The 25,344-nt window shown below is 45.5% G+C and overlaps 2 protein-coding genes across 5 annotated transcripts in view; one reads left to right on the forward strand and one right to left on the reverse strand.

The window, feature by feature from the left end:
- LOC115488278 (syncytin-B) overlaps window positions 1-22,153 on the reverse strand; it is a 46,790-nt gene extending 24,637 nt beyond the window's left edge. Inside the window, exons 1-3 of one of the 3 annotated variants that reach the window (XR_003950915.1) lie at window positions 21,934-22,153; window positions 17,519-17,588; window positions 14,947-15,010 (exon numbers count right to left, since the gene is read on the reverse strand). The gene's annotated coding sequence lies outside the window, so the exon portion shown is untranslated. Of the gene's footprint in view, window positions 15,011-15,829; window positions 17,294-17,518; window positions 17,589-21,927 lie in introns of those variants that run through there. The other 2 variants (XR_003950914.1, XR_003950913.1) reach the window with 2 other exon arrangements.
- Window positions 22,137-25,344, forward strand: part of Entpd4b (ectonucleoside triphosphate diphosphohydrolase 4B) — a 29,540-nt gene continuing 26,332 nt past the window's right edge. For both annotated transcript variants that reach the window (NM_001359159.1, NM_001359160.1), the window contains exon 1: window positions 22,137-22,274. The gene's annotated coding sequence lies outside the window, so the exon portion shown is untranslated. The remainder of the gene's footprint in view (window positions 22,275-25,344) is intronic.

Consider the following 25,344-nt stretch of genomic DNA (forward strand, 5'->3'; position numbering starts at 1 on the left):
ACGCAGTAAAACAGCAGGGAGGTGCTGAGGGACTCTGTTGGGCTCCCCTGGATGAAAAGTCGGTCTCCCTTTGAAACATAAACAGGAGGGCCCAAGGCCACGGTTATAAAAATAGATGGGGGAGTGTCAGCATCCAGTGACACAGTCTCCTCATTGCCCTGTCACTCTCTCATGCAAAGGGTATGGCTGGAGAAAAGACCTAGTACACATTCCCTCACTGTTCCCCACAGGACTTGGCTCAGCCCTGGGCAGGGACAGCAATGGACTAATAGCAGCCCCGGACATTCCCTAAGATCTAGACAGATGAGCAATCTGTTATCTAACTTCTCACCATCAAAGCACCCCAAACTCAGTTATTCCCTCACAGTGGTCCCCATGATGAAAAATTAACATCCCCCCAAAAGAACCAAACCTGTAAGGCTTTTTTCCACACACCCAATGGGAGGAAGTATGACTTTTTCTAACTCTTTCCCTAGACCAATGGGGATGAGCAAAGCTTTTGAGAAAGCTACAGCACAGCTGGGTTTGACTTTACGTTCCTCACTGAGCCTTTAACTTCTGCATAGGAAGTCTCCTGAAAGGTGAATTTATAAAGCATCCAGTGGTTGAAATGTATCTTGACTTAGGATGGAACACTTGAAGCAAATATAATAAAAGAGAGAGCTGGGCCTCACACGCCAGGGCCTGAGCTCCGTCTCCAGAAGCCACATTAAAAGTCTGGGCCCAGTGATGCGCATGAGTCATCTTAGCACTGTGGAGGCGCAGACAGATCCTCTGGGAAACTGCTGGGCCAGTCTAGTCTTGGGACGCAAAAGAAGACGGGCGGTAAGAGATGATAGCCAAAGCTGTCCTCCAATCACCACACACACACACACACACACACACACACTGTACACTCAGTGTGTACAAAGGGAGAGAGGAGGGGAAGAAGAAGGGGAAAGAGAATCCTCTGTATACCCAGGCCAGGCAGCTTCGCTGAGTTCAACCAGGGGCTGATTTTCTGTCACTTGTTCATCACCTATTCAGCAGTGCTTCCCCTGCAATTATAATTTTAAAACCAACAAAACAGGTCATGTCATTTTAACCCCCAAAGTACAGAGTGCATCTTGTTTTCTCTTTGTTTTAAATGACACATGGCAGGCTCATGACAAGGGACTCCACCACCCAGCCCTCAAGGCTGTTGAACCAAGACAGGAACCATCCCAGGAACTTCAGGAACCCCGGCCTCTTGTTTCACAGTCTGCTGAATCTCCTCTCCTTCCGGGATCCTACTCTCAGGGGGTAATGGTGTCTTAAGAGTGGCACAAGCTCAGAAGCCAGACAGGTCAACAGTGGTTCTCAGCTTTCCTAATGCTGTGACCCTTTAATACATCTTCATGGTGTGGTGACCCACAATTATAAAATTGTTCTGTTGCTGCTTCAGAACTGTAATTTTGCTACTGTTATGAATCGTCACGTAAAGATCCGAGGGGTTGGGGGCGGGGGTCATGACCCACAGGTTGAGAACAGCTGCGTAAGACTCTGTGATCCACATCTTCCTACCTCTGTGATCTTGAGGAAGATGCTTTCTCTCTCTATGCCTCAGTGAACCATCATATGAAAGCCGGGCTAGGCAATAGGCTTACCTCACTAGGATAGCACGGGGATTAAACGTGTTAGGACGCAGTGGCATAACCAGTCGATGGAATATTACTCAGAACTAACAAGAATTGAGCTATCGAGGCTTGAAAAGACACAGAGGAAGCCCAAATACCCATTAGTAAGCAAAAGAGGCTCGTCTAAAAAGAACACATATCATAGAACTCCAGTTGCGTAACATTCTAGAAAAGTCCAGGCAGTAAAGAAATAAAGTGGGTTCAGGGTGGCAATGATGCCACTGTAAGTTCATCAGCTGTAACAAAGGCAGCACTGGGGAGTGGGAAGTTGAGGTGTCGAATAGGAGACTGTGGGATGGCTCGGAGCCTTCTAGTCCTCTGTACTGAGGGACGGATAATTATTCCACTAACAGTGGGAAGCACTTGAACAATCCTGGGCCCATGACAAATGCCACATGTTGGCTCATGCCTCTTTTTCCTTAGCACGTGCACATTTCTCCACATTGACTCTTCACGATAACCACAGCCTCGCTGAGGGCCTTATCACTGGGATAAAATCCAAGGGAAAAAAAAAACCTGGGGAAGAAAAGCTTACAACTCCTGGGCCACCCTCCATCATTGAAGGAAGTCAGATCAAGAACTCAAGGCAGGAACCTGGAGAGAGGACCTGATCCAGAGGCCAAGGCGGAGCGCTGCCTACTGTTGTGCTACCCAGGCCTTGCTCAGTCTGTTTTCTTATACAGTCCTGGGCCATAAGCCCGGGGGAAAGCATCACCCTTAGTGGGATGAGCCCATACACATCAATCACTACAGGCCAGTCTGGTAGGGGCATTTTCTCAATTGGGGTTTTCTCTTCTCAAGGGGCTCCAGCCTGTGTCAAGTTGACATAAAACTAGAAGTACAACCCTGCAAGAGACTGGGGTTCATCGTAGTCTGGGGTACAATCTCGCCATAATCTTTAAAGGTAGCAGTGATGGGGGCCTCAGAAGTACTACAAATGAGCAAGAAAAACATCAGGGTTTGGGAACAATTAGCCTTGTTTAGGATGGGGAGAGATGAGAACCAAACTAATAGGCTAAAGACATGAGATTGGCTGAACCAGAGGCAGCACGTGTGTTTGTTGTTCTATAAAACAGAGGCTGAAACTGTGGCTCATGGTGGAGTGTTGGCCTGGCATGCATAAAGCCCTAGCGATGCACACATATATACATATTTTGTTTGCCTGTCTCACTGCTATAAAAATTGCCCACACTAATTCATGTAAAAGAGGAAACCTTGAGGAAATATGGAAACATGAAGCTGTGTATTATTTGGGTTAAAGTATTCTTATTAAAAGACCAAAGATATGCATCAAAATATTCTTAGTTCTCAACAGAAATGATTTTGCTTTCTTTCTTGTGTTTTCATATTCCACTTGTTACACAATGAGCATGTACGACTCTCCAAAGTAAAGACTTGTTTAAAGTCGGGAGACACGATCACACACACGTGGCCATTCAGACACATGAAGACAGCAAAATGTTAAAGAGAAGCTGTCGTTTCTAGTTTCCTACTCTCAGAACTTTGTCTTCACAGGATGACTCAAGTGGGGACCCTGAGCTGCGAGGGGTTTTCAGGCTACACAGCATTAGGTGTTACAGTAACTAAAAACTGAAGGGCACAAAGGTCACATAACAACAGAGCCTTTCCTCTCCCTGTTGACTACAGAGTAGCAAGAAACCCCAGGAGGAGAAACCAGGCCCCAGGGACAGGGATTCTCAGCAGCCACCCCCAGCAATCTGTCGGAGCAGGAGGCCAGCCACCAGCTGTGGTCCACAGGTGGCTAGGCCACTCCAGATTGAGGTGTAGCAGTGGCCCTCGGCATCGTCGCTGGGTTTCCACTAGCTATCTGTAAGGAAGGGTGAGCTCTGACACCAAGCATGGCCATAACTGATAGCACCCCAGCTGGACGGGCCTGATCTACTTCTCCGATGAGTGCGTCTACAACAAAACACAAAGTGGAGGTGGAGAAAGATAAGAAATAGGGAGAGTTGCCAGCCAAGTGGTTTTTTCTAGGCAGAGCAGATGGATCTGATGACCAACCAGGAGGCTGACACAATGGGACAGTCCACAGCACAGTGGATTTAGAAGTCAAGGCCAAGAGTTCTTCTTTCACAACTTGCCTGCTACTATAGGATCCAAGGCAGTGTGCTCCCTGGGCAGTGCTGTGCTAGGGTGAGGAGACTCTCTTACTCCAAGTAGGAGAGTGTTCTGCCAGAACATCACAGAGGACTGTCTAGCTGGGTCTTCCTGTTCATATCTGCTTGGATCAGGCAGTCAGGACAGTAACTAACCTACCATTCATGCTGGCTGCTTCTGGGTCTATGGGTGAAGAGATACCTTCTGGCGAATATATATATATATTCTTTAAATTTTTCCAGGTGAGACTGGAGAGATGGCTCAGTGGTTAAGAGCACTCACTGCTCTTGCAGAGGACCTGGGTTTCATTTCCAGGACCCAGATGGAATAAGGAGTTAGATGTACCCCTATGGGCCTAAGAGGGTCAAAGAACAGAAAAATATGGTTTGATCTCATAGACTCTAAATCCAAATGAGGTGATGTGAGTGACTCAAGGGACAGATTCTGAATCAACTGATGTCATTCTAAGAGAGCACCCCTGCCCAAGATCCACTCTCAACTGCACTCTGTACATCTGCCTCAGCCTGGACTGGGATTGAGTGTGCAATGGAGTCCTTTGCATGAGGATGCAGGAGACATTGACACACACACCCCTCCTCACCACTTGATACCAGAATGTTCTTGAGGCGAGCAACAGCAGCCGGGCCTTTCATAAATGACTCTGGCGATGTCTGTGTATGTCCTCCCTGGGGGGGGGGGGCGGGGGGAAGGGGGGAGGAGACATGCTAGAGGGTGGAAGAGAGATGACCATGGGGACCCCAGGCTCCTTGAGCAACACCCATTCTGCTCTGGTCTGTCACATTCAGGCCTCTACTTACCTCCAAAGTGCCAGTCCAGATCTGCAGGGTGCTTGCTTTCCAGTGACCTAAGTCTCTTTCAAATACTAGTTCCAAGCCTCAAGGAGCCTCCTGCCACTGCCCTGCTGACATCACGCTTGTGTGAAAACCTGACGCCAATGTTTTGCAGTCAGTCTTTTGTTTGTGTGGTGGCTTCACTCTGTAAAAGCTATGGTTGCAGAGGAAGTGGCAGTTAAAACTCCCGTCTCAACATGGGGTGACAAGAAAACTCGGGCATCCGGTCACCAGGAAAACAACCATGAATGGCATGCTGAGTTCACAGCCATTCTTCTTGTACTGTCACTATCAGAGAACTAAATGAGCTCCTAGGCAGCCTGGCTGGATGTTCTGGAAAGCAGGTAGCTATCTACAAAACAACACCCATAACTTGCATGCTTGACTGTGCAATTAGGTTTAAGGGTTATATTGTTCAAACCCATATTTATCCACAAAAGAATTATAGTCCGGTCATTATTACAAATAGCAATTTGTATAGTCAGTGTTCATTTCTATAAGTTAACAGGGGTAACATACACTATCTTTATAAATAATAATTACCCACAAAGCATAAAGACAGCCAGGAAACATTTCAAAGCCGAAAGCCACATGACTACTCTTTCTGGAAAAAGAGCAAACACATACAAAGAAGCAAATGAAGAGTTGTTTTCCAGGTATGGATCTAACTCAGTAGCTGATATAAGATATTTGCCTTGGTCCAAAAACAATACCGGTACTACAATGGCAGCCCCCAGAAAGCCAATGAACAACATCAGGGAGGCCAGGAGTACCCAGCCCTATCTGGGTCTTCACCTTCCTTGTCCTGATTATTTAGCTCCTTCCTGGTGCCCAGTCCCCAGCATCCGTGTAGAAGCCACCATGTAGCCCATCCCTGCAGCCTTATGCTGGCAGGTGGAAACAGGCTGATCCCAGGGGGTCACTTGCCATCCAGTCCAGCCAAAATGTTGGACATCTGGTCCTGTGAGAGAGCCTATCTCAAAATATAAGATGGAGGAACCAGAGAGATGGCTCAGTGGGGCTGGCAGCCTGAGTTTGATCCCTGCAACTTACATGCTGTAAGGAGAGAACCAACTCTTTCTGACCCTCCCACATACATGCTGTGGAATGTGAATGCACGTGTGCACACAAATAAGTAAATAAAAAATAAATGAATGAAAAAGAAGCGTATGGGCAATTCTCTATCAAAATGGAAAGACACACAGAGGAACACAGGGTCAATTTCCTATTTCTTCCTACCTTGCTACTAGCTTTTGTCTTTGTTGACTATACTAAGTAGCGTTTCTTCATAGGTACAGATAGATTTAATTGTAAAGAACGTTCAAATAAAAGACTAACTTCTGAAGAATGACACCTAAAATTTATCTCTGCCCTCTATGAGGATATGCATGCATGCATTGGTGCACACACACACACACACACACACACACACACACACACACACACACACACATGCAAATCCACCTCTTCTTTCCCTACCACACAAAACCTAAGATGAAACACACACCAGGATTGGTGTGGATAAGTCTCCAGCCCCTCTCTCTCTTAGGGACCCATCGCAGCCTTCTTGGGTGTGAAGTTCTATTCTTAGTTAGAAAACAATGTTCTTTCAAGGATTTAAGCTCTATCTTTTGTTTGTCTGTTTTCTTTTCTGGCTGTGTTTTACTGACTTTATGGCATAGTCCTAATCAAGGGCCTCAGTTCCCCAACCTTCCCATGAAGTAAAGCATGCTCAGAAGGCAAGTAGGATTTTTATACGCATGCTCTGTCAGACAAGCCCCTCATTTTACAGATAAGGAAATTGAGGTGTGCAGGACACCAGGGATATGGATCATTCCTGAGCCCTTGGAAGTGACTAAGCCCACAGTGGACTTTTGTGGACACCGACTGATGGATGGTATGAGGCTTGGGGCCATACAGATAGCTGTAAGTGGCCTGTCAATCCAACACCATCCTTAAGGAAACATGAGGGGAGGAGCCTTCTGGTTTCTGTACAAAGATTTCAAAGGCAGGTTATTATTTCAAAACCCTCCAAGGCTTTGGTCAGTGTCTATGCTGACCTGGCTTTCACCTGCTGTACCTGTAGATGAGATTGTCTCTAGCAACACCCTCCTCTCACGGCTACCTGTTCCCTGGCAGCTGATTCACTGTGTTAAACCTATAATATGCTTCTACAACTTGCTTATAAACCCAGAGAAGAAGCTTAGGGGACTCAAAGGCTCTTAGCCTGGAGGTAAGAAAGTCCAGGGCAGCAGCTGGGTGGGCCATTCTGTCGGAAGGGTGGGGAGACCTGGGTGAGGCTCAAGTTCAGCGATGTTGACTAAGCTATTGGAGGGAGGGTTCTCTCTCACCCTACTATGGTGGGGCTGCCTGGGTGGAGTGAGCTGATAGAAGCCTCTTCTCTAGCTCTCTGAGGTAGTAGACAACCTGAGGAGGGACCTCAGCCCTGAGCAAGACCTCTAGGGCCCAGGCTAGATTGGCATCCATATGTTTCATATGATAAAGGGCGGCTTGGAGGAGGCTCTGTTCTCAGAAGGGGGCGGGGTCACTGGGACTTTGAAGAACAGCAGTTTATCATTCCGTCTCCACCCAACCCTAGGAGGTTCTCCAGAGACTGATAACCTCTGCATGCCGTGTTTTCAAATAATTGTACATTTGTTCCTGTTTACATAAGTGGTTAATGATCATACCTGAAAACATGCTGACAAGAGAAAAGAGTATTCTCAAGTTCCTCTAAGTCATGCCAATCAAAATAACCTGTATGCTAGATTCATTTGGTCCATTGCTTTTTTCCACATTTAAAATGGCATTGAATTAATCAGAATATGAGTATAATCTACATTTTCTTAACTTGTAGTACCTCATAAGCTATCTTTGCTATAAAAAACTTTATAGACACAATTTTATTTTGAGATGGGGCCTCACTATGTAGATTAGGCTGTCCTCAAAGACAGACCTATTTGCTCCTGCCGTCTAAGTGCTGGGATTAAAGGCGTGCACCACCGTGCCTGGCACTATAAACACCAGCTTAAGAGTCTTCCTTTGATCTAGAGAAGATGATACATTCTCTGCCATTTCTACAGTGTTAGATTATTTCAGTTTTACATGGTTACAAATACGGCCATATTAACATAGCACATTTTATACCTTCAATTACTTTCTTAGAGGAAATCTCCAAGGTGGAAGTTGTCTACTTAAGGCACATAGACATGTATTAAAAATGAAGTGTTTGGATCTGGAGAAATGTCTCAGCATTTAAGAGCACTGGCTGTTCTTCCAAAGGACTTGGGTTCAATTCCCAATATCCCTATGGTAGCTCTTAACTGTCTATAATGCCAGCTCAGGGGACCTGACACCCTCACATAAGCATACATGCAGGCAAAACCCTAATGCACATAAAATAAAATAAACCATTATAAAAAATGAAATGTTTAATACTGTATATAGACATCTCAAGATATCTTCTAGTATATACAGGGTGTATAATATATTCTCATTGTAAAACATTAAAATGCAGACATAAAAATAATAGAAAATGATTAGTAATCCTACCATTGAAAAATGATTAACTTCCATATAAAGGCATTCCTTAGATTCAAGGTAAGGATGGGTAGAGCATTCACAAAACTCTGACTGCATATTCCATACGGTCTAATGCTCAGGTCTCTTACAGAAAGTGATGGTGTGTTTGCCATAAGCTAAATTCACTGTTCTGTGAACATCAGATTCTCCCACCATGTTTAATGCAATGGAAATACCATGTGAATTCTATAGTGTGTCCTCTAAGGGATAACAAGAAGAGATTGGTACAGAGTCGATACAAATACAACTCCCCACCCCCACCCCTGTGTTTTCCACTCCAGGTTCATTGAGTCCACAAATATAAAATCTGTAGCTACAAAACATGTGACATGATGGTACCCTCTTCTTCCCCTGCTATCCTGGAATCATTTCGTATGTAACAACTGTACTCACTTATTTTAAAGTATTTCTCCACGTCATTAAGAATGCTTCTAAAAAATATTTTCCCTGCATATGTGGTGTGTGTGTGTGTAAGTTCGGATCTATGTGTGCAAGTCAGATTGAAACACAAATCTTCCCATATGGCTCTCTACTAAGGCAGGGTCTCTCACTTGATCCCAAATAGAGCTCATCAATTCAGCTGGTCTAAGTAGCAGCTAACTCCAGGTATCCCCATTCCCCCATCTTGTGTGCTGGGATTATAGACTGGTGGATGGGCACACGTATTCATAGGTGCTGGGTGTCTAAACTCCAATCTTCATGCTTGTGAAAGAATAACGTTTACTAGGTAAACCACCTCTCCAGCCCCTTGATCGTGATTTTCATCACTATAGAATGGCCCAATGCATGTCCCTTCCAGCTTAGCTGCTGTTATTGAACTCCTTAGCGCCACCCCCAATCTTTCTCTACTGCACACTACAGCAAATGCTAAAACAGCCCCTGCATTCACGATGAAGGGTCTGTCTTAGCGACTGTCACAGAATTACGGTTTTCTGGGAGTCTTCAAAGAAGTTGGTGTCCTGAAGGAAAAGCCAGGTTTCACCCAGAGAAGGCGGCAGAGTATTTAGGTGGGGGTGGGGTGTGGTATACTAGAGAGTGTGGTGGTCTCCCAGTAAGCACTCCAAGAGGGCATAATGACTGGATTAGCCGCACTGGTCAATGTGGGTACCATTTGCAAGAGGCAGAGCCCACAAGAACCACATGATGTCGCCTGAGAAAATAGTTCTTCAAAGGAAAACCCCTTTGCTGTCACGAAACGGAGGCCTGGATGCTGGACAGACGAACATCTGGTGTGCTCGTCACCTCACAAAGCAAGATGGGATTAAGGGTAGTCGTCTGAATCACTCCAGGAGTTGCTCACAGGACTCACAGTTGCTCACAGGAGTTGAACACAGGACTAGGAAGCATCAAGGTGGGCTAGCCCAGAGTTCTGGGGCATTGTATGGGGTCTTGCCCATGGCGCCACCTAGTGCCGCATTGTGCCATAACAGAAATGCGGAAGGGAAAGTGCGGGGTTGGAGATTCCCCCATTCTGTAACCAGACTGGGTGGTGGCTGAAAAGCAAGGGACTATTTCACAGTAGATTGATGGCAGTAGTGACAATTGAGAACACAAAGCTAAGATGTGAAAGCAGCCGTTAGATATGTCCCAGCAGCAAACAAGAAGCACAGTGGGAATTTTATAATATAACCTTCTTTGTCAGTGAAGAAGGTAAACAGATCTTGTGTATCCTGTAAGCCCAGGTTGGCTTTGTCTCAATATGTAGCTCAGGGTGACTTTAAACTCCTGGATCTCTTGCCTCTGCCTACTGAGTGCTGGGATGACAAGCATGCACCACCAAGCTAGCCTAATATAACCTGAGTCCTCCACAAGTCTTAGCTTTTCGTCGATTAAAGAATCGTTGGTTAAAATCCATGGGCTCGAGCTCTAGTTGTGATTATTTGTTAAAAGTGCTTAAGGAGGATGGCCACATGACAAGCCATGTGATGGTCAACAGGTGACAGAGGTAAATAAACAGAGCCTGGATCAATCAGGAGTAGCAGTGTGATCATGGGAAAGTGACTACTGAGTGTCACACTGGGCCATGCACACTACATGAGATCTTGTATTGCCCTCAGTCCTCTCGGGTGAGAATTTCTAGTTTCATTTTGGGGAAAAAAAGAAAAGAGAATCCTGGGCATTAGCATGATACTCATCAGGTTTGGTCCCTAGAGCCCATATAAAGGTGGCAGAAGAGATTCAATTCCATAAAGTTGTCTTCTGGTCTCTAGGCACACACCAGGGCATGCCTGCCCCTCCCCAACACGCACATGAGCACAATAGTACATTTTTAAAATAAGGACCTTAGGTCTAGAAAAAAATAAAATAAGACCCAAACCTCAAACCCAAGCCAGCCTTCCCTCCTTCTGCCTACAAGCAAATAAGCTATGCACAATTAACAACTGAATTTTCCGTAGAAAAAGAGACACCCTTCTTTTAGGGGCACATCTCTGTGAGGGTGGGAGCATAATTTTCTTATGACTGGATCCAGGATGTAGAGCTAAACCTCCTAGCTTGGCCCTGGTGGGTCAAACACTAGGGACATTTGTGGCTAGCTCTTCTCAATACAGACTCAGTATCTGGGAGTAGAAATGAGAGGAGAATTTGCAATGAATGACATAGAAAACTGTCCAGTGCACAAGTGGGATTACTTCCAACGGAGTGCATTCACTATCCCTAAAATCTATGTCCCAGTGTTGATTTGGTTGCCTCCACTCCGAAATAGTAACCATTGCTGTTGGCGCTGGTTTGTGCAGAGACACAAACATCAGCGCCCTCTAGTGGCTCAAAGAAGAGTTAATGGCAACACACCAAACAGGCAAAGCTCACAGTCAGTTGCGATGGGGTTCTGAATCCCAGCCCCCAGACCCAGAACCCATCAAAGCATCTCACACAATGCCCACGTCACCAAAGAAATCCACATCCCTGAGCCTGGAAGCCTCCTTCTGCCACACGATCACTTTTCCAGGCTTCCAGAAGAGCTTCTGAACGGCCTGCCTTGCTCTCCTTTTTTCACATAGTGTTAGTCAACTAATCAAACACAACTTCTCCAGGAATCTCTCTCTGAATACAGAGAGAGGCTGACAAAATCTCAGCATCCCTGAGAGCACGGGAACAAATACATGTGGACCACAAAGTTCTGCCCCTGCCAACAAAGCCTGGGAAACAAGCCACCCTCAGCAACTGCCGGTTTCTAAGGGAGAGGACATCTCGAGGGCTCCACTGAGCTCAGATCTCCTCTCCGTCTAGTACCACAGCGCATCCCGCTTTGATATTGCCCCAGCTTTCTGATAGCGGCGGGCTGCGGTGCAGGGCTTGAGAGTGGATAAAAAGAAAGGACACGGGTTTTGGTGGAGGAAACTGGGTACTGGTCAGCCCACGGGGGTCAAAGGCAATAGAGAGTCCACTTGGTATCTCAGAGGAATAATGTGAATCAGCTGGGTAGTGAAGAGCTCTCTGGAGATGCAATAGTCAGTAGTCGATCCATTCCTAAGGGTCACCTTTCAAGACCCCTGGAGTCAACCAACCAACCATACATACTACACACACACACACTAATATATACTAAGTGTTTTTTCCAAAGCATGAACACCTAGGATAAACCTACAATGGAAATTATATTTTTAATTAAAGAATATATACAGCCATTGAACACATAAGATTATTCTCCCACTTACTTAATGAGTGACTAAATTGTATGAATTAAGCACCTAACCCTAACCCCCACCCCCACCAGAGCTTAAATCCGATGTGGTTTCAGTTATCTGTGGTCAACCACTGCCTGAAAATATCAAGTGGTTAAGTTCCCAAAACAATGCAGAAGTTTGAAGTTGCACACACTCTGAGAAGTGCTCTGCTCTGGCTCACACAGGACATGGGTCACCAGTTTGTCCAGGGTATCCATGCAGTGTATGCTACCCTACTGTCAATATTTAGAGGCCACCTCAGTTATCACATTGACGACTGTTGAGCCACAGTACTTGTGTGAAAGTGAGCTTTCCTGTACTCAATAACAGCCCCAAAGCCCAGAAGTAGTTTTATTCTGGCACTTTTTTCTGATATATAGTTCCATTTTATTTTTAAGTAATGCTAGCCTCTGACTGTGCCTAATTCATAAATTAAGCTTTATCATAGGTATATATGCTTTGGAAAAACACTTAGTATATATTAGTATATATGTATGTATATGTATGTGTGTGTATGTGTGTGTATTTATGTATGTTTATATGTATGTATGTATTGTCACATGGCAACAGAGAACTCTGTTATAGTTAAAGACCAGAGATGGGGAGAATGTTTGCTGTTGATCTTAGACACTCGAGTCCATAAAACTCCACCCTTGTTTTTCTGGATTCCAAAACAGACTAGGAAACAATTTGTCTTAAAACAAAAATTCATTTACAGTTTGGATGTAGGAGAGAGAGGCTGCTTCCTGTCTATGTCTGTAGCAGCCTTTGGATCTATCAAAAGCATGAGACAAAGGCCAGGAGATACTGATGTTGGATCTTTGAGAGCAACAGAGCCTTTGGTGGTGCTGGTGAGCGTTACCCAGGGGACTAGGGTATCAGAGCAACACTGACAAAGTGTCTTTCAAGCTGACAAGGAATAAGGGACTCGGACAAAGCACTTGAACAGAGTGAAAGTTTATTGAGATAAAAAAATGAGAAACGCTCCTGAGAGTGGGAGGAGTGCCCAGAGACGGCTGCCACTGAGCTGTGTCATCTAGAGACTTGGTATTGGGTTTATGGCAGACACTCAACAAAGACTGAGGTAATTTTATTGAGATTAGTTATTTTTCTGGGTATGTCTGTGGGCTCACACATTCCTTGAACACCCTGTTGGTCCAACCAGGGACATACCATGTGATTTTTTTTCTTTACCCAATCACAGGCATAGTCACATGCTGACTCTCCATTCGTTCTTTTTCTCCCCATTGGCTTTTTTACTGGTCCTTAATTAAAATATGTCCTCCCTTTATTCCTTTTTATATGACCATCTTATAGTTGACTCCTACCCAATACACAGATTTGGCTTTGAGGCCATCTGTCAGCCACCAGGTCACCTCTGCTGGCTCCATTCTCTATACGGTGGGACACAAGTGTCTTTCTTTAGAACTTAGAATGTCTCCTCTGTCCCACCAGGGTTCTCTCCCATTCTCCCTCAGTATGGGATTAGAGTCACGTGGCCACCCTCAGTCCTACAGAAATCCTCCTCAGGTTTTGTCCAGAGAGAGAGAGAGAGAGAGATCTGACTGCTGCTGGTTCTGAAAATGGAGGAAGGGCCATGGACAAAACAAGAAATGCGGAAGCTAAAATTTCCATAACCTCAATTTAATGTTTCCACCAATGTAGTTGAAATTTACCTTGATTTATGGTATTCTATGTTATATGCTGCTTTCCACACTGAAAGATGGAATTTGGGGTAACCTGATTCTGTGTTCCTGGGCCATGGTTACCTGGGCCTCATATTTGGCTGCAGAATAAACTATGTCTGCATCCCCTTTGAGGTGAGAGCTGTGCTTTTGCGTGACAACAACAAGCCCCAACGTTAATATCCATCAAGCGAGATATGCCCCCTGCTCTTATAGGCTGAGGTATGCCATTTTATAACCATAAGATGGAACTGATCTGTTTGGTGACAAGTAAAGGGCTAGCAAGGGAAGTTAGTGTCTTGCTGTTAAAACATCTTAAACCCTCTACTTAACCTTCTCAAGTCGCTTTTCTAGTTATTTGTTAATGTAGTCATTAAATCACCTATCTAGTTAATATAATCTTATTCTATAGATATATCTATGTATAAGTACATAGCTAGACATGGATAATATATAGATAATATATTATGTTACCTAGTTAATATAAGTACTGTAGTAGAAAGCTCAGGCAAGAGCAGGAAGAAACATGAAGCATCTTGCCCCGATCTTGACAGCAGCGCTGAGAGGCAGCAGAGTCACTGGAGAGGAAGCAGGACGACCGTAAGCATTGTTTAGAAACACAACAGACAGCCTGGCAGGTCAGAAGGCCAGCCTCTTCTCCAGCAAGGAGGCAGGAAGCCAGCTGTACACACAGGGCACTTCCCAGATGGGTCAGCTTTGGGAGGCCCCACTAGAGGCTGAACAGATGGTCTCTGGGTATAGGAGAAACTTTTACTCTGTTAAACCTGGCCCAGAAGGATGGCCACACCTGTCCCAGATCTGTCTCCCCAGCTTCTATGAGGTTAACTGAAAGCAGATGTGTTAAACTGGCCCAGTTTTTATGCTGCTATCCAGGAGAAGCCTCAGTTTCCCTGTGTGAAGCTCTGAGGGGCTTCAGTTGTAGTGTCTGTGCTAGGTCAAAAGAAAAGAATCTCAAGGGCACATTGTCAACATTTATGATCTAATTATGAAATCACTTTCATGATAGTACAGACACCAGTGTCACTGGACTTAAGGTTACAGCCTGTGTCACAAGCCAGGTTCAGGCACCTGTCTTAGATAAGTAGATTAATAGATCTAAATTAATAGCAAAAGCAGAAGAGGGAAATTAATTTAATATGAGCACAGTAGGAACAGAGACAGAGAGGCCCAGTAACTTTCCAAGTGCATCTTCAGGGTCCTGACCCAAGGTTACAGTGTAAGTGGAGGACTGGAGTGTTTTTGGCACAGTGGTTTAAAAGTTCCAGGAGATAAGTTTCCTCTCTGGCTGGTCCAGGCTTTAATCTTTCTCTTCTTCCAGAATGAGAGTCCTGGGGAAACTGCAATTTCTTCCAGTCCATTGTTTGAACAGTCTGACGGAGAAACGGAAGCACACAGTGTCTCTTTAGAACATCATCCTCTCTGCCAGCCTGGATCTACCAGGGACATTTAGATAACGATACAATTTATGAGGCTTTTTTTTTTTCTTCAAGGAAGTCTTCCTTGAGAGCTTACACTAGAATGTTCTTCTCAGGCGTTGGGTCTATTAGTGCCCCCTCCCAAGTCCATGTGCACTCAGAGCCTATGAATGTGATCTCATGGGAAGCACTCAGATGCAAAGGGAGATACACTCATAGTGGATCAGAGAGCTAAGCCCCATATGACTAGTGTCTTTATAGGAGGAGGACAAGGTGCAGAGACCAAGCGGCTGCAGACTGTTTAGCTCTAGGGGAATATAGACACCATACTCTCTCCTGCAAAGTCTTGGGGATCATCGGAGAGGAGAGGACTAAAAGAGAGTAAGAGCCAGGGACGGTAGCTACAAGGAAACATCTGGGCATCAGAGTGGCTGCACATATGAACTCACAGTGACTGTGACAACATGAGCAAGACCCATGCAAACTCAAGCCAGACCAAATCCCAGGATGGAGACGTGAGGTGGGCACCGAGTTCAGTCTTTAACAGAGGGGCTACTGGCAATAACTAGCTGCTAGGGAAAAGGGTCAATTTGCTCCAAGATTTGCTCTAAGAATGCAGCACCTAATAAATTGACTCCACTCCAGTGGAAGGCTACTCAGTCAAGACTAAAATTGACCTTGACAAAAGGCAGCAAAAATTGACCTTGACAAAATTGGGTGTGAAAGGAAGGGGGTGGAGCTGAAAAGAGTTGGGTAAAGAAAGGCAAGTATAATCGAGACACATTGTATGATACTTTAAAGTGTGTGTGTCTGTGTGTGTGTGTGTGTGTGTGTGTGTGTGTGTGATACATAAATGTCAAACAAAAGCTAAAAGGTACCTAGAAACACCCAAAATTGTTGTCTACTTTCCATAAACACACACACATCTACTTGCATATGCACTTGAGCCCACATCTACAAACACATACATAAATATACATGTACATATCTACACCCTTAGAGATACCAAGGGCTACTGATGGTCGAAGAGACACAGAAGGATCCTTCCTCTCTTACAATCTTTAGCAAATGCACAGCCACACTGGCTCCTTGATTTAGAACCACAGCCAACAGCACTGGAAGACCATAGTTCTCTGTTGCTTGAAGCTATCCAGTTCAGGGTAAGTGACAGCAACTCAAGACATGAACCCCTATACAGTGTCATCTTTTCACATATTTTCTTCCATCGTTCAAAATAACTGTTACATACGAATTACTGGAAAATAATGTGTTGTATAACAATGCTTACTAGTCTAAACAACTAATAGAGGTTCCCTTAGAAGATTCTATATAGTCCCAAGCAGTTTATCAAATAGATAGTAAGAATTTTAAAGGACAGAGCACTTTGCAGTAGCCTGGTTCTTAAGTAAAGGCATCTCAGTGGTCACCTAGGTCAGTGTTTGAGCGCCAGTTGGCCTTAGGTACGTGGCATGGGATTTTCTACTGTGTAAATTATCCAAACTGTGGAGTTTTTTTTTTTTTTTTAGAAGCAGACTGTCAACAAATAGCACCAAAGTAGGAACCAGAAACACGCATTTTTGAATCCCTGAGTTCTCCTTGCACACGTCTCTCCAGTCTCCCCAGTTTCTAGGTTCCTTGACTGTTAAAGTGATAAGGGATGCGGCAGCTTCTTCTTTAGTTCTAACCGTCTGTGGTTTTATGATTCTATTACAGATGAATAGTTCAAAGTTGGTGCTCTCAGATCCCCATTCATGATTTACATCCTTGGGTCCAACCAGCAGTGGACTGGAAATGTTTCCTATACAGTGCATTAGTAGTAAATGTATACAGACGGTCTTTTTCCTTGTCCTTATCCCCCAATAATGAAGTATAGCAACTATATGAACAGACCTTATATCATAGTAGGTCTTAAAAGCAATTGAGAGGTGAGTTAAAGTATTCATGAGGACTATGCAAATGCTTCTTATACAGGGGACTTCAGCACATATGGATTTTAATAACTGACGAAGTCCCAGAGCTAATGCCCCACAGATCCTCAGGGACAAGTTTTATTTAACCTAAAGCACAAAAGCCTTGGTCACTGCTATGCACAGCAACTCAATCTGCCACTGGCAACAGAAAATGCAATTCAAGGATGCAGACAGGGCATGCTGCTGGGTCCCTGATAGTTTCTACAGAAAGAATTTCAGCGTGAGTCAGAGCGTTCACCGAGTTAGCAGAAAAGGGAGAGCCAGTTGGGGAGACTCACATGCAGGCATCAGGACAGGAATGTACCAAACAGAAGAAATTCCCACGGTTCAGCTAAGTGGAAACAGAAACCAGAACCAGGAGATGGGGGGGGGGAGGGGCCTTTCTTCCTTGTGTCTCTAATTCCTAGCAAGCTATCTATCCTATGTCGAGTCCCTCTTGTGGGACTTGGATACCTTAAACTTCAGGGCTGACCACGGCTGAATATTAGCCTTTCTGAAGTCAGGGTGCTGCACTGGGACACTGACCTTGACCCTCCAGGAGCTGAAAGTCACCTACCTGATGGAAGAGAGGCAGAATGTGAGAAGGTCGGATCTTGAGGAATAGAATGTCGTCACTCCATGGGATTCTGGAAGCAATGGTATAATTTTCTGATACAGTGGACTGTGTAAACAATAAAGTATTTCACAGATTGTTATGCCTACACTCAAGAGCAACAGCCAAAACAAAGGATCTTTTTCCACATCCAGAGCGTGAGAATCATGAATGCTAACCAGTCACTAAGACTAAGAGTTCTTGCTATTCTTGCAGACGAACCAGGTTTAGTCCTCAGAACATACAGTGGCTCACAACTGTCTAGAACTGAAGTTCCAGGGAATCAAGCACCCTCTTCTGACCTGTGTGGGCACCGTGGTGCATGTGACGCACAGACATGCATGCATGCAACACACTCATACACACTAAACAACATTGGTAAAATTACTATTTTGCCTATATGAGTGTTTTGTCTGCAGAAGTGTCTGTGAACCACAACCATGCAGTGAGTGACCTTGGAGGCTGTAAGGGGGCATTAGGTCCCCTGGAACTGTAGCTACAAACAGTTGTGAGCAACCATGTGGGTGCTGGGTGGTCCAAACCCAGGTAGTCTGGAAAAATCAGCTCATGATCTTAACCAGTGAGCCATCACTCCAGCCCAAAATTCAATCTTTAAAGTGGGGGGGGGGGGGTTGGACAAAACAGAGTATTCATAGTTCCAGTTTAACATACCAGTCAAGGGTATAGCAGTGTTCATGAACCAGATTATAAAAAATTTATGTACATACATATGAATGCATATCTATCTGTCTATCTGTTTGCTTGGTTGGTTGAAACAAAGTCTCATATGACCCAGGCTGGCCTTCAACTTGCTATGTAGCCAAGAGGCTAAGCTTGATTCCCCAGTCCTCCTACTTCATCCTCCCTTATGCTAGGATGACAAATGTGATTCACAACACCAAAGATTCCTCCTCCTCCTCCTCCCCCTCTTCCTCCTCTTCCTCCTTCTCTTTCTCTTCTTCTTTCATTTTTTTTGAGACATAGTTTCTCTGTGTAACTCTAGTTGTACTAAAACTCACTCTATAGAACAGGCTAACCTTGAACTCACAGAGACCTACCTACCTCTGCCTCCAGAGTGCTGGGACTAAGGATGTGCACCATCAGCATCCGGCAAGTTTCTCCTTTAGTAGAGACTAATTTCTAAGCCCAGGCTGTGGCTCAGCCTCAAACAGCTGTGGCCCAGCTCCTCCATTGGTAATCACAGAGACAAAGGATATTTCCAGATTTGGGATGACAAATAGACTGCCTGTGACAATAGTTAGCCGACTCCCTTCTCAGGGGAACAAAGACACCATTCCTTTGAAAAAGTATGGAATATTCACCTGACAGTTCAGATGGATCCTTGATGCTGATTGTAATTCAACCACATCACTAAAAGGAAATTGATTCTCTGGTTCCAAATAGATTTGGAGAACTGGAGCCAGACAGGCTGTTCATAATGGTTCTGAGTGGTTTTGTGATAGTAGCCTTGGTCCATGAACAGGTATCTCCAGGATGGACTGGACAATGGACTTTAGGTCACCCTTGAACACAAGGACACTGGGTAAAAACTGTAAGTCCTCCTGCAAAGCTCCCAGCTGTACAACATAGACAGAGATCTGGTTTTCACTAGCAAAATCCTCTAGTTCCCAATTATATTCCTCAAATGGGATTCGTAGATATGACATCTGGGACCACTAAGGACACACAAAAAGCCCTTAATGATCCACCCCAATGGATCTCACTGCTCAACTCAAAAGTTAACTTTCTGTTTGCTGTTTCTTTTCTTTTCTTTTTTCTTTATTTTTCTTTTTGAGTCAGAGTCTCTCTACATAGCCCTGGCTGCCCTAGAACTTAATATGTAGTTCATGATGGCCTTTAACTCACAGATATCCACCTGCCTCTGCCCTCCAAATGTCAAGTGTATGCACCATCACTTAAAATGATGCTGACAGCCATCCTACAAAACTGATTTTGACAGGGTGCAAGGGGAACCTGGGCCATCTTTAATGTGGAATGGTGGGTATGTATATTGCACCTCACAAAACTTACGTACTGAAATTAAAGCAACAACACACTCTGTCTTTTGTTCCAGTGATTGGTTAGCATGATAGCTCTCAAATACCACAGGAAAAATGCAGTGGAAAACGTTCTTCATTTGGGGTCAACAATTAAACTAGCCAATCACAACAACCTGCTCTGTGCTTATTGTCTACACAATCCAGTCTCGCAGACGATGCCATCATTGCAGATTCCCAAAGAATGGTCCTTCTCACGTCCCCTTAGATCCCGCAGGCTAAAACTTTCACACCCACGGAGCTTGCGGCACAAGCATAAGGAGCTGGATTTGATTCTCAGAACTACATAAAATAAGCTGGGTGTAGTGTGCGCATTTGTAATTCTTGAGAAGAGGAAGCAGAGACAGGTAAATTCCTGGGGCTCAGTGGCCAGCCTGGGTAGCTAAGTTAGTGAGTTCCACATTCAGTGAGTGACCCTGCTGATAGATAGACAGACAGACAGACAGGCAGACAGACAGACAGATTGACAGATAGATAGACAGACAGACTAGATGGCATACTGAGAAACAAAAGCCAAGTTTGGCCTCTGGCCTCCACACATACCTGTGGGTACACATTCATCCATGTATACACAGAGAGACAGACAGACAGACAGACAGACAGAGACAGAGATACAGACAAAGACAGAGAGACAGAAAGAAAATTAGAATCCCTGAAGAGGCAGAAGCTACACCCTACGCAAAACACAAAAGCATCAGGTATCATCAACTCTTAAGATTAAAAGATCAGAGTCTTACTAGGCATGGTGGGGCGCACGCCTTTAATCCCAGTACTTGGGAGGCAGAGGCAGGCGGATTTCTGAGTTCCAGGACAGCCTGGTCTACAAAGTGAGTTCCAGGACAGCCAAGGCTACACAGAGAAACCCTGTCTCGAAAAACCAAAAAATAAAAAAATAAAAACTAAAAGATCAAAGTCTTAGAGCAGGGAACTGGTAGGACAGCTAGTTAGAAAGTAAGAGGGACATGAAGCAGGCAGGGTCCCCTTTATCCCCCCCGGCTCTTATGTTTGTCTTTCCTGGAGCCCCAGGAACTTCTTCATAACTAATCCTGCAAAAGAACTGCCCTCCTGTTCCAGAAAATCATCACAGACGAGACTGTTAAAATGGCGGTCCAACCTTCTCGTGACCTATGTACAAAGAACATCCCATTGATCAGGGTTTCTATCTGTAGTAGCACTCTCTTCTCTACTGCAAGCCCATATCAGATACCTTTAAAAAAAGAAAAAAGAATCCCTCTTCAAAGATAGAATTCTGAGGGTAACAAAAAGAAATATACCATCATATGCTTTGCCTAGTATCTACAGTTAGCTGTGTTTGGGGTTGCTTCAAACCCCAAGGTCACATGTGGAGCTCCCTCTGGATGCTGAGGTACACTGCTGTCCTGATGCCTGCCCTTGGGGCTCTTAAATCGAGTCTTGTAAAGTTGATGACTTTGCTTCATTTTGAAATTCTTTTCTGCGGAGGGCATCAAGGACCCAGCAGAATCTGAGTAGCAGCCACATGGCTCTAAGCAGGAAGGCTCCAGTTGCTCTGCCTGCAGTATTGAATTTCTCCCTGAACTGAATGTCAAGTCCAGTTGTGTAATATTACCAGAAAGGGCAGGTGACCCAGGTTGGTGCTAGACCAAGGATTCCGTTTTAAGACGGAAAAGGACTGGCTCTGTGCCCGCATGTTTTACCTAATAAATGGGACTTTATAAAGCTCTAAACATAAAAATATTTTCAGGTGTCTGTTAGGATGGTCCTATCTGTGGTCTAAGCCATGTTCCCAGGTCTTCAATTCTCAAGTACACAGCTCTGCAACTTCAAAATCATTAAATGAGATATGGAGGTGCCTTGAGCTAGGAATACATCATGGGGGTCAGTATGCAGAAGCAAGCATTCTACCCTAATTCTCCTCAAAACCGGGGCACAGGATGGGTGTTTGGCTTGGGAAAGACAAAACACTCACTTACAAAATGCCTTCCCATTTATAAAACAAGAGCAGTTACCTGCAGAATGGAAAAATGCGCACAACTGATTGGGTGAGATGACCGAGTGAATAAAAGCACTTGTCATGCAAGCTTGGGGGTCCGTGTTCAGTCCCTGTAACTTAGAGTGGAAGAAGAGAACCTTCTCCAGAAAATTATCCTTGACATGCCCAGATGCGCAGCACATGCGCCCCACCACCCCTAATTATGCACAAAAGAATGAATGAATGAATGAATGAATGAATGAATGATAGTGTCCTGGACTAAGCCACAAGGCCTAGACCTTGGTAGGCTGTATTGTTTTCTAGAATCCTCCGGAGCATGAAGAAAAGCTAAGCCGCGGTCTCACCATCACCTTGCAGCTTGGGGACAACCAGGCTAGCCAGAAGTGGCCAAGAGCCACGTGGCGCTCGTTCACTCAGCACCGAGGGAGCCTAGCAGGAGTCGGGAGGCTAACCCAGCACTCGGTGCCAATCATCCGGTAGGCCCTGCCCCACGCAGGTCCGTTTTTCCCACCCTCCCCAGCGCGCGCGCTCTCGCCTCCTACGTGCGCGCGCCGGCGCGAGCTGTGACGTGACGTTGGCGGGCGCGCGCCGCGTGGCTCCCGGAAAGGAGCCGAACCTCCGGAAAGCTGGTGGCCGGGATGCGGGGCGCTAGTGGCCGCCCGCCCCCCCGGAGCCGCGGCCCGCCCAGCAGGTGAGGCCCGGGTCCCGAGGGGCGAGGGTAGCGGGAGGTCACGGTCCTGTCCAGCCGTCTCCCCGGGCACCTCCGGGCGCCCCGCTGCAGCCCCGTGACCCGGGTGACAGGTGCTTGTCCCCCGACACCTCGCCCTCTTCGGAGCGTCCTGACCCCATGGCGAGTGTGGGCTGAGGGAGAAGAACTGTTGCTCCCCGGGCTGCATGGCTTATGCCTGCCTTCCGAAATCTGACACCGACGCATGTAGCATCACGTATTTGCTTTGCTCTACGCTTCGGGGAAGTTTCCTGTTAGGTTTCCCCCGTGGAAAAAAATGGAGCTGATCGGGAGATGGTGCACGGTTGTCTTTCTCAACTTGAGTCCTGCGTGGACTCCTCTTAAAGGGACAAGTCTCCCATTCTCAGGAATATAACCCGGGATCTTGCAGGGCACCTCAGACCCCAGCTAGGTGAACACAGGTGCTGAGACCATAAGTCACTAGAAAGCAAAAGAGATGCTTTAGAATTCAAGACCTGCATGGTACACGGTAAACTAGATGTCAGTAACAATCCTAAATTAGACACTCAGTTGGCATTAGGATGCAGGCTTTATAAAGCTTTTTGTGAGAGGAAATTACCTACATGTCCATCCTCAGAGGGGCCTAAGATCTGTATTGTGTTATCTTATGTTTAAGTTGTTTTTATTATCTGGTTTGTTGTTTAACATAGTTGCAAAACTATGCTTATTTTATGTGAGTAGCTAATTTATTTTTTGCTTATCTTAATGTTGATTTACCATCTGTTTTAAAATTTATTATTATTGCATGTGTGGATGATGGGGAGGGGGCGTGTACCTGTGCCACTCCCCCACCCCCCAGGATTGGCGCCCATAGGATGGATAATTTTTTCTGAGGTTTTAGGAAATCAATTCAAATAGTTGTGCTTGTAGCTTTTGCCTGCTGAGCCATCCTGCTGCCCCCGACCACTTGCTTTTGTTGCTCATTGAATTCATGGCTTATATTCTTTTAGCCCTATCAGGAAATGTGTGGTCTGAGACTTTGAGACAAACATGAGAATTGATCTAAGGGTCTATCTTTCCCCTGTAGGTGTTCAGTTTGTTTCAACAAAGCTACATGTGAATCATGAGATTGGAGTGCAGGAAGACATTAGAAAGTATAACAAGTTAAATCTAGGCCTGAAAAGTATTACCCAGTGGCCCTGAAAGGCGTGTCATTGCGCAAACCGGATATGAGGGGGGAACAGCATTATTAAAAGCCAGAGGCCAATATTGGAAGGGCTTGTGTGGAGCAGGCCCACCTTCCAGGACAGAGAGATATTACTGAGAGTGAGGCAAGAGCAGGCTGTTGGTAGTATGTGGGAACAGATGATGGATTGAGTCTCCCACGTGCTGCATGGAGAGGCTGGTATCATTCCACAGGCTTTTCTTTGGTCATACTTTGAAGGTAGCGTTTCATAAAGAGTGTTTACAGTGAAAGCAGAAGCAGCTGCCCACAAGATCCGTCTCGAAGCAGTGTCGTCTGCTGCGGTCATCCTAGAGGCATAGGATGGCTGATGAAGAATTGACAGATCCTGGGGCTGGGGAGTTGGAGTAGCTGGTAAGGTGCTTGCTGGGAAAGCATGGGACCTAAGGTCAGATTCCAGCGCTGGGGGAGCCGGAAGAGGGGGTACTTGGAGCTCATTGGCTAGCCAGACTAGCTAGCTGGTGAGCGGCAGATTCAGTGAGAGACCTTGATTGAGAAAGACGCCTCATGGTGACCTGGCCTACACACACACCCACACACACTCGCGAGCACATGTGTACCTGCACACACCTGAACATACAGACACAAAAGAATTGAGAGGTCGTAATGAATGATGGGATGTTGGTACAGAAGTGAGATCCAAAGCTGAGAACAAGCTAACCATGCTAGCAGGGAATTAGGAAGTTGGTATATTTTACCTAGACTTGGCTTAACTGAGTTTAAGGTTTCAGGGCTTTAATAAGGTAGAGATGTGGATCTGGGACTGGAGGGAAGTCCCGTTCTGTGGGGAGACTGTGGAGCTGGTGTAGGGAAAATGTCGTCGGCATCAGGCCATTCATCGTGGTAGCACATGAATAGCAGGATCCGCTAGGACTTGCTGTTTTACACAGAAGAACTGTGGAGCGTGTGTGCAGCTCCGTGCACTCTTCAGGTTGCTTTGTTGCGTCTTTCACCAATAGCTGAGTCACTGCTGCGCAGCCACCCGTCACCTCAAAGCTTCCTGGCAGACAGTCATTTCTTACGAGCTCTGCCAGTGTTTGCAGTTGTTGAAGGTTCTCCTTTAATCCTCTGATATTTAAATGGTTCCGTTTTGAAACACTCCTCATGTCATCTCAAGTTTTCTAGCTCAGAAGTTCGACTCTCCTAGAGTCTAACCTGTATTCGATTGATTGTCTAAGCATGCTGTGATGGGTACTCTCGATCATTAACTTGATGGCTTAGGGAACACCTCAGACATTAATAAAGCATGCATGCGGCTTTCAGCCGTGTCTGTGTGAGCATGTCCACAGAGGATTGACAGAGCCAGTTAGCCTACCCTGAATGTTGGGTACTACTCCAAGGTACATCAATGGAGTAAAGAGGGTACAGCGAAAGCCAGCTAGGGCTAGCGCAGCATCCTCCTTCTGTCCCCCGTTTTCCTCTGCTTCCTGATCGCCATGGTATGCTGCTCAGCCAGGCCCTCTGAAACCATAAGCTAAAGCAAGACTTTCTACCGTGAAAGGTTTTCTCTCAGGTGCTTATCACAGGGATGAGAAGTCCATCTAACCCAAATCCCATAATACTTGTTTACTGTAGCTGTGTTTTTCACCAAATAAGCCTCGTGGCTAATGTGTATCAGCTTCATGGCTGAAGAGATGGCTTAGCAGTTAAGGGCACTCTCTGACTGCTCTTCCAGAGGACCAGGGTTTACTCTCATGTGCCCACATGGCAGCTCACAACTGCCTTTAACTCTCCTTCCAGGAGATCCAACACCCATACACACACATAATGGGAGAGACTCATCAAGAAATTGCCCCGTGGTCCAGATGGACTCTTTCTTGGTCACTGTCC

The sequence above is a fragment of the Mus musculus genome, chromosome 14, assembly GCF_000001635.26.
Source record: "Mus musculus strain C57BL/6J chromosome 14, GRCm38.p6 C57BL/6J".
Lineage (NCBI taxonomy): Eukaryota > Metazoa > Chordata > Mammalia > Rodentia > Muridae > Mus > Mus musculus.